Source organism: Pongo abelii, chromosome 11, assembly GCF_028885655.2.
Source record: "Pongo abelii isolate AG06213 chromosome 11, NHGRI_mPonAbe1-v2.0_pri, whole genome shotgun sequence".
Lineage (NCBI taxonomy): Eukaryota > Metazoa > Chordata > Mammalia > Primates > Hominidae > Pongo > Pongo abelii.
Genome location: NC_071996.2, coordinates 24328470 through 24336920, shown reverse-complemented (window position 1 = coordinate 24336920; position 8451 = coordinate 24328470). Strand labels below are relative to the sequence as shown.

At 33.8% G+C, this 8451-nt stretch overlaps 1 long non-coding RNA gene across 1 annotated transcript in view; it reads right to left on the bottom strand.

Annotated features, from left to right (window-relative positions):
- Positions 1-633: 633 nt before the first annotated feature.
- Positions 634-8451, bottom strand: part of LOC129057869 (uncharacterized) — a 61240-nt gene continuing 53422 nt past the window's right edge. The window contains exon 9 of the long non-coding RNA XR_010135905.1: positions 634-1527. This is a non-coding gene — a long non-coding RNA (uncharacterized LOC129057869). The remainder of the gene's footprint in view (positions 1528-8451) is intronic.

Genomic DNA, 8451 nt, shown 5'->3' with positions numbered 1-8451 from the left:
TTGTTTTTCAGGGAATTAGTTTTAAAAAGCAGATTCATTGCCATCTCAAAAAATTAATATTATAAAAACTACTCATGTCTATCTGCTCATCTTTTAGTAATGTGTTAATAGTAGAATGAACAGTGATACTTAGAAATAACTGGTATAGAAATTATTCCATTTTTATTTGATTTTGTATTAATTAAAGTACCAGCAGGTACTCAATAATTAACCCCCCAAATTTTAGAAGTTTATTTGTCCTTTATGCAACAGTTCATTACAGGTGTTTCTGAGTAGGGGGTGACTTACCTCCATATGGTAATTCAGGGACTCCAGTTACCTCTATTCCATGGCTGTGGAATATTTTATTTGTCTCAGAGATCTCCACATGCAGATGGAAGTTAAAAAAAAAAAAGAGAGTGTAGAGAGAGCACCTACTCTTTTTTAAAACCCCAAGATTGTTACTGAAACAGTAGGGGTTTGGTCTAGGTTCTGTTGCTTGCTGCACGGAAAGCCAATTACTGAGACAAGGATTATTGCCAAGGAGGAAAACTTTAATAGCATGCTGCAGCCAAGGAGATAGGCGGTAAGTCTCAAATCCATCTCCCTGACCAATTAAAATTAAAGGTTTATATAGCAGAGAAGAATTGTAACAATGTGTAAGAAAACAGGAACTAGGAAGGGGTAAGGAAGTAATCATGATGAATGAGGGATCTGGCATGTGGTGATCTGGTCAGTTTCAGTTATTTTATACTTTTTTTTTTTTTGAGAGGCCAGAAGGTTGTTTTCCTGAGGAAGAAACCAAGATAAAACAAATGTAAGTTTCAAGCTTTAAGACCAGAAGGGTCAATTTCTATGTTTATCCAAAAAAACTGTCTATGGGACTATTGGGTCAATTTCAAGGCTATACTATATACATATCTTGAGCTATTTCTTTGGTGAGACCTAGTTACAGAGTCAAACCTGTATTCAAGGGGAGAGATGGAAAATTAATCTTGTGACTGAGAATCTTCTTCCCAGGGTGCAACTTCATGTCACAGAAGAGGAAGCATGAATGTTAACCATCTGTAGCATTGTTGTATTCTAGCTGGTATATTTTCTTTGAGTTAATCTTTCAATATATTTTTCTTTGAAAGTGTGTATCCCAAAATTAATATTTTATTAATGTCAAATAATTCATCAAAGAAAAGAAATAATTATATGATTATAAGGAGGATCTGTTACTTTTGTAACCTGGCAAAACAAGGTGACAACATCTTTTTCTCTCAAGCCCAGTTAGAGTAGGCAGATCGTCCTTCAATCTTCAGGGATAGGGTTTAATTGGCATAAGTCAATCAATATATTCCATACTTTGGATAATTGCAATTGATCAAGAATGATCATATGCTCTCTTTGGGGCCAATAAGAGTCAAGTTTGAAAGTTTTATTTGACTTCTGCTGTTGATGGAAGTTTTTGGGTTTTTTGTTGTTGTTGTTGTTGTTGATTTTGAAGCTGAGAAGACATATGGTATGGAACGACTGTCCTTTTTCTCTGCCAGGAGATTTTATCTAAAATAAAAGGAAAGAAATTATCTAAAAGTAAAATCAGCACAAATAAGATTAGACCAAGAGACACAGAGAGAGAAATTAGACTCTTGTTTACATATTTTGGGCATTTGAATCAACCAGTCATGACGTCTACCATTCAGATGTTTTTCTGAAAAAAAAAATCTTACATTTTGCTTATGTATATTTTTGTTCATTTTTTCTATCAATTGAAATACAAAGAATTCTGAGTGACACACATGCCAAATCAATATTGGAGAGTCTAGCAGATAATGGCTCTTCTTCTTAAATCTAATTGAGGAAAACAAATAAGTGACCTATAAAAGCCTAAAGAAACAGCCAAAAAACTGAACATCCCAGATATGGTTGCTAATGGACTTTCTTCATTATTGATAAATATGTTTCCATCTGAGTAAAGATATTAAGTTGCCCAACATCCAATAAGAACAAAAACAAAACACTAATTTTAAAAATGAATAATAAGCTATTTGAATTTGAAAAGAGTGAAGGGAGAGTTTAAATATTGTCTTCTGGTGGCAGAAAAAGAGAGCTAAATAATACCTCGAAATTTCTTAAGCTATCCAAGTTTAGTCTAGAAAAAAATTGCAGGTACACAATTAATTGAAACATGATTTTGCTGCCATTATGCAAGATATTAAGATATGAATTGTGTGTATTTGTATATATGTCTATTTTTATTCATTTTTCCTATTAATTAAAAATCGTGTGTGCATATAGACATGTATTTATTATATATTCTTTAAAAATATATAAAAATATAAAAAAATACACACACATATATAAAGAGAGAGAGCTTTCTATATTAGAAAATGATGTAAATATCAACATGCCACAATCTTCTTGACTCATATTTGGTATGGATTAAAGGACATAATAGACTATATGAAAATATTTTTATATACAGTTATGCATCACTTAACAACAGGAATGCATTATGATGAAGTGCGTCATTAGATGATTTCATCATTGTGCAAACGTAAATAGAGTGTACTTACACAAATCTAGGTGGTATAGCCTACTACACACCTAGGCTGTGTGGTATAAGCTATTGCCCCTAGGCTACAAACCTGTACAGCATATTACTGCACTGAATAGACAATTGTAACAAAATGTTTAAGTATTTGTGTATTTAAACATAACTAAACATATAAAAGGGACAAGAAACGTAAGGTTTTATAATTTTACAATACTACCATGATATATGTGATTTCTCCTTGGCCAAAATGTCATTATGCATCACATGACTATACTATAAAGTGTTAAATATATGACAAGTATTATTGGCATGGGTATAATTATGCAAGAAATTAAATGTCCACTACAATTCTATTGTGAGAATAATAATAAAATCTTAAGTAGACTGGAAAAAAAGTTTTTAAAATAGCATTGAAAATAGACATCCAAATTCTTTAAAAATCAAAGTACATTACACGCAAATTAAAAGCTTTTAAAATTTGCTTAAGCCTATAAAGGACCTTTACCAAAAAGCATTATTTTGAAAAACACAGAATTGCAAATGAGAATTACATCATTAATATTATAATGTATTTATTTTTTCAAAAACTCACCAAGCATTTATGCAAAACACTCAAAATTACATGACATAAAATCATGCAGAAGATATGGTGCTGCCTAATCACTGCAGGAATTGGAAAGCATTAAAAATGGAAAAGAGAACACTGATTAAGAGATGTATAAATATATTTAAACATACCATAAAAGAGAACAGCAATAACAAATCTACTGCTTTTGTGTGATTCATATTACGTGCGAGACTATTCACTTATCTTTGTTTAGCTCAGGCTTCACAGTTTCTTTCATTTCAAACCTTTCTGTGTGAGTAAGACAATTTGGCAAGCAATTTGAGAGGTGGTTGTAACATATCCTACTAAATTGTCTTGTTTTTCCCCACAAAATGCTTAAATAGCACAAATACTTTGTCAGATCAATGGTAACATACTCTCTAAATGAAGGACTGAAGACCATTAATCAAATGTAAATCAAAGTGAATGGCTTAACTTTACTCCATTTGGAGATTAAATCTAAGCATTTAAATAGACACACCATAAAAATACATGGTTTACAATATTTTCCATCCATTCACTTTCTATGTGATAGTAATATTGCCAAATTTGACGTTTTATTTTGTGCAAGATCTGTCTTACAAATTATTTTACCAAGTATTTTATACACTTTAGTCATAGAAAAACAATGTTAAAAACAGTTCTATAAAAAGTAAGAATTGAAATGTCGAGGCCTGAGGGAAGTCAGTCACAAACAAATTGAAGAGTCTGTTTGTGGCCTTAGGAGTTTCCCAGGGTCTGGGCCTTCCATCTTCTTGGGAACCGCATGGTTCTCCCTGTCTCCCCCTTGCTTATAAGCCTCCCCTCACCCAGACGCAGACTATGAAGGAAACTCTGGTTCAGAAATCCGCCATGACTTGAGCTCTGCATTTCTCTCTCTCCTGTCTAACTTGCTGCCATTTACACCTGTCCTTCTCCCCTGTCCCATTTCATCAGTTTTTATGGATTTTCTGATTTGCCATCCTTTCCTAGCTGCACTCTGTTGTTTAGCTGATGGAGAGACGACCGCCCCTCCATTCGCTAGCTGTTCCCTCTACTGCTGACCTTCTTGGTCATAGTCTTTTTCATGTAAACTCATCAACCAGGGCTAGTTGTTTGCTTAATTTTCCAGAGCTTGTTATAGGATCCTTGGCCACACACTCCTTTTATTTAAAATCGATAACCTGGAAATAGTTTCTAGGGTTAAACCTTCCCCCCAAGAGTACACGGAAATCCTCACTTTCTACTAAAGATGAAAGGACACCTTCCAATTCTTATTTCATCAAATTAAAAGAAGGTGAAACTGCAAACAAACCTCTTATTTGAAAACAAAAATATAATTGTAATATTTACCTTTATATTATGCAAGTACTTTTTATTTACCAAAAATGTGTTATGAACTTTCCAAATAATGTTGCTAATTATTATTTAAAAAGTAATTGGCCTGAAACTAACCCCTGAGTTTAAATGTAAATACACTCTGGTAGATTATGGTGAGTAAAAAGACAGCACCCAAGGGTTTTAAACAGTTTCTATGTAGTAAGCAATATAAGTTAAATTTAAACTTTGAGTAATTTTCCTTAATCTGAGATTGGGCCATGATTGAAATAAATCTTTCAGTAACAGCAACAACAAAAATATATGTCAAACAAGTACTAATCTCATTTTTCTTCGGGAAGACATGTGAAATAACACTGGATGTGTGCTGTTGATGAGTCCAGATAGGTTTGGTAGGAAGCATGACTTTATAAATGTTTTAGCTATCACAGCTAAGTCTTGTTCTACTTGCTTGAGATTTTCTTTTGTCTGATAGGTATACATAGCATGCACTGTGACCAACACACTGTTGTAGGATCTTGAGATATTTTCATGTTCTTGTTTGAGCAGTTACTCCCGGGAAATGAGAAGCGGAGATGAAAATGGCTGGAAAAGGCCATGAAAGACATGTGAGGATTATGACAAGTAGCTTTAAAGAGTTTGCCAAAATTTAACTTGGATGGGAATGTTAATGTCCTACACACGATATTATTTATGGAAGTAATAATGTCAAACTATAATATTTTGATGTCATTGTTATATTTAATCAGTGTGGGAGGACATGACTTGTTGATGAGGTTTTCCCTGGGGAAAGAAAAAAAATACTTCCAGCATAAATATACTGAAATGATGCTTAATTTTGGAAGTGAGGTGAGAAATGGGGAAGCCAGACTTAGATTAGACGAAGAAAAACCTTTTCTCTTAGAAACGTAAAGATAGTTGAATTCCTAGAATATGGCTATTTTCAAAAGGCACTAACCACCCACAAAATGGGAATAACTCATCTAAAACAGTTCCTGATGTTCTTTTCCCTTAAAACTTACTTGGGATCAGTGACAACTAATCCTTCCAATGGCTCAGTCCAATAGACTTGGAGCCGTCCAGTTTCCTTTCCTTTACTCACATTGTACATCCGGTCTGTAGGCTCTTGTTATTCTATGGAGACACTAAATAACTAGAAACTGACTAAAATAACTTCAATTCTTTCACTGAAAATTAGTCAAATATCTACAGCATCCAAGAGTATACCACTCAAAAAAAAAAAAAAAAAAGTCAGCTAAAAAACTTGTAAGTAATGTCACTGTGATTTGACTCACCCTTGTTTCCTCTCCTCCCTAGCACAATGTGTCACAGTTTTAGGGGACTGACAAGCTGGCCCCACTCCCCATCAATGAACCACAGAAAGCTGAGCCGATCAAATTTGCAATTTCCACCTTGTGTAAAGGCTGACTAAGGGATTTGTCTCTGTGTCACCTAACACAGATCTCAAAAGGCTAAAAGCCAGGAGAAGCAATGGGTCCAGGTTGTGAAAATGGACTACAGACTTGCAGATGCTTGGGAACAAGATATTTCAGGCAGAGAAATATAATACAATAGTAAGGCAGTAAGAAGAAGCAGTGGGCAGTAAGAAGAAGCAGGGGGCAGTAAGAAGAAGCAGGGGGCAGGGGTGAGACTATTAGGGAAGTTAAGATATTGAACTGTTATTCAATATCTTGAATTGACTGTTAAGGATGTTAAGATATTGAAAAGCAACTGTTTATACCAGGGAATTGAAAAAAAACAAAACACAAACAAATCAGAAAACAGACACACACACTTCCAGGAAAGACACATGCCCGGAAAAGAGCTTAAGACTCCATGCTGGTTGATTAGAAAATGTCTTCCCATGCAAGAGCTGGTCTGAAAACATGGAGAAAGGTAAATGTCTCTTCAAATGCCTAGTACTATGGTTTGAATATTTGTCCCCTCCAAAACTCATGTTAAAATTTAATTGCCAATAAAACAGTATTGAGAGATAGAGCCTTTAAGAGGCCACTGAGTCATGAGGGCTACTCCTTCATGGAGTATTCATTAAGGATTCAGTGCCTTAATAAAGGGGCCTTCAGGAGTGGAGTCTTCCTTTGCCCTTGTGGTTTCTGCATTGTGGTGTCACAGCAAGGAAGTCCTCATAAGTTGGCAGCACCTTGATATTAAACTTTCCAGCCTCCAGAACTGTAAGCCAAAAAATTGTGTTCATTACAAATTACCCAATCTATGGTATTATAAGAGCACAAAATAGACTAAGACACCGAATTAAAAAAAAAAATTTACAAGGCACACACACAAAAAAGGAAAAATATGATCCACTTAAGGGAACAGATATATAAATACATCTTCAGAAAATGTTTCTGGAGAAACACCAACTTTAGGCTTACCAGAAAAGACTTTAAAATAACTGTCTTAAATATGTTCAAAAAGCAAAAGAAAAACAAATAAATAACTAAAAGAAATCAGGAAAAAATATATAGGAACAAAATGAGCATATCAACAAACAGAAATTATTTTTAAAGTATCAAACAGAAATTCCTGAACTGAAAAATGTAATAACTGAATTGACATTTTTAACCACATGGGTTCAACAGCAGATTTAAACCAGCAGATTAAATAATTAGGGAATTTAAAGACAGGTCATTTGAAATTGTCAAACCTGAGAGGTGAAAGAAAAAAAAAACAATAAAGAAAAGTGTACAGACCCTAAAACATTATGGGACACCACCAAGAAGACCAGTATACATTTTATGGAAATTCTAGAAGAAGAAGTGTAAGAGAAGGGGTGGGAAAGCTTACTGAAAGTAATAATGGCCAAATACTTCCCAAATTTAGGGAAATAAATAAATATACAAATACAAGAAGCTCAAGTTCTAGGATAAAATCAAGGAGACACACTGTAAGACTCATTATTATCAGACAGTTGAAAGCAAAAGACAAAGAGAATCCTGAAAGAAGCAAAGAAGTAACTTATCCTCAATAAGATAATGAGCAGATTTCTCAACAGACATGTTGCAGATCACAAGGCAATGGGATAATATATTTAAACTGCTGAAAGAAAACAAGCAAACAAACAAAAATGGTGTCAGCAGAGAATTTTATATTTAGCAAAAATGTCCTTCCAAATGAAGAGAAATTGACATTCTCAGATTTTTTTTAAGCTGTTGATTACAAACAGACCTATCCTATACCAGGAGTGAAATCTAATGTATAAATTATGGATTTTGGGTGATTTTGATGTGTCAATATGGGTTAATCAGTTGCAACAAATGTACCACTGTGGCAAGAGATATTGATAATGAAGGAGGCGATACCTGTGTGTGCCTAGGGATATATGAGAAATATTGTACCTTCCACTTAATTTTCTTCTGAACCTAAAATTGCTCTAAAAATAACATCTTTAAGAATAAAAAAAAAACAGAAAATGTTAATGAAGATGTGTCAAAATTTAAACTTTTGTGTACTGCTGGTCAGAATGTACAATGGGGCAGCTGCTTTAAAAAACACTGTCGTGGTTCATCAAAAAATTAAAAGTAAAATTACCACATGATCCAGCCTGACACCTTCTGAGTATATGTAAAAATAATTGAAAACAGCATCCCACATGTGTATTTGTCTGACTGTTTCATAGAAGCATTACTAGTAATAGGTGAAAGTTGGAAGCAACCTAAGTGTCCATTGACAGATGAATGGATAAATAAAATGTAGTAAATACATACAATGGAACATTATTCCACATTAAAAAGGAAGTACATTCTGGCACATGTTACAACATGGATAAACCTTGAAGACATCATGATAATGAAATAAGGCAATCATTAAAAGACATACACTGTATGATTTCACTTATACGAGGTACCTAATACTCAAGTTTATACAGATGAAAAATAGAATTGTGGCTGCCAAGCACTGGAGGAAGGGGATAAAGGTGAGTTATTGTTAATAAGTACAGTTTGATAAAATGAAAACAAAATGTTCTGAAAATAGATGGTGATGATGT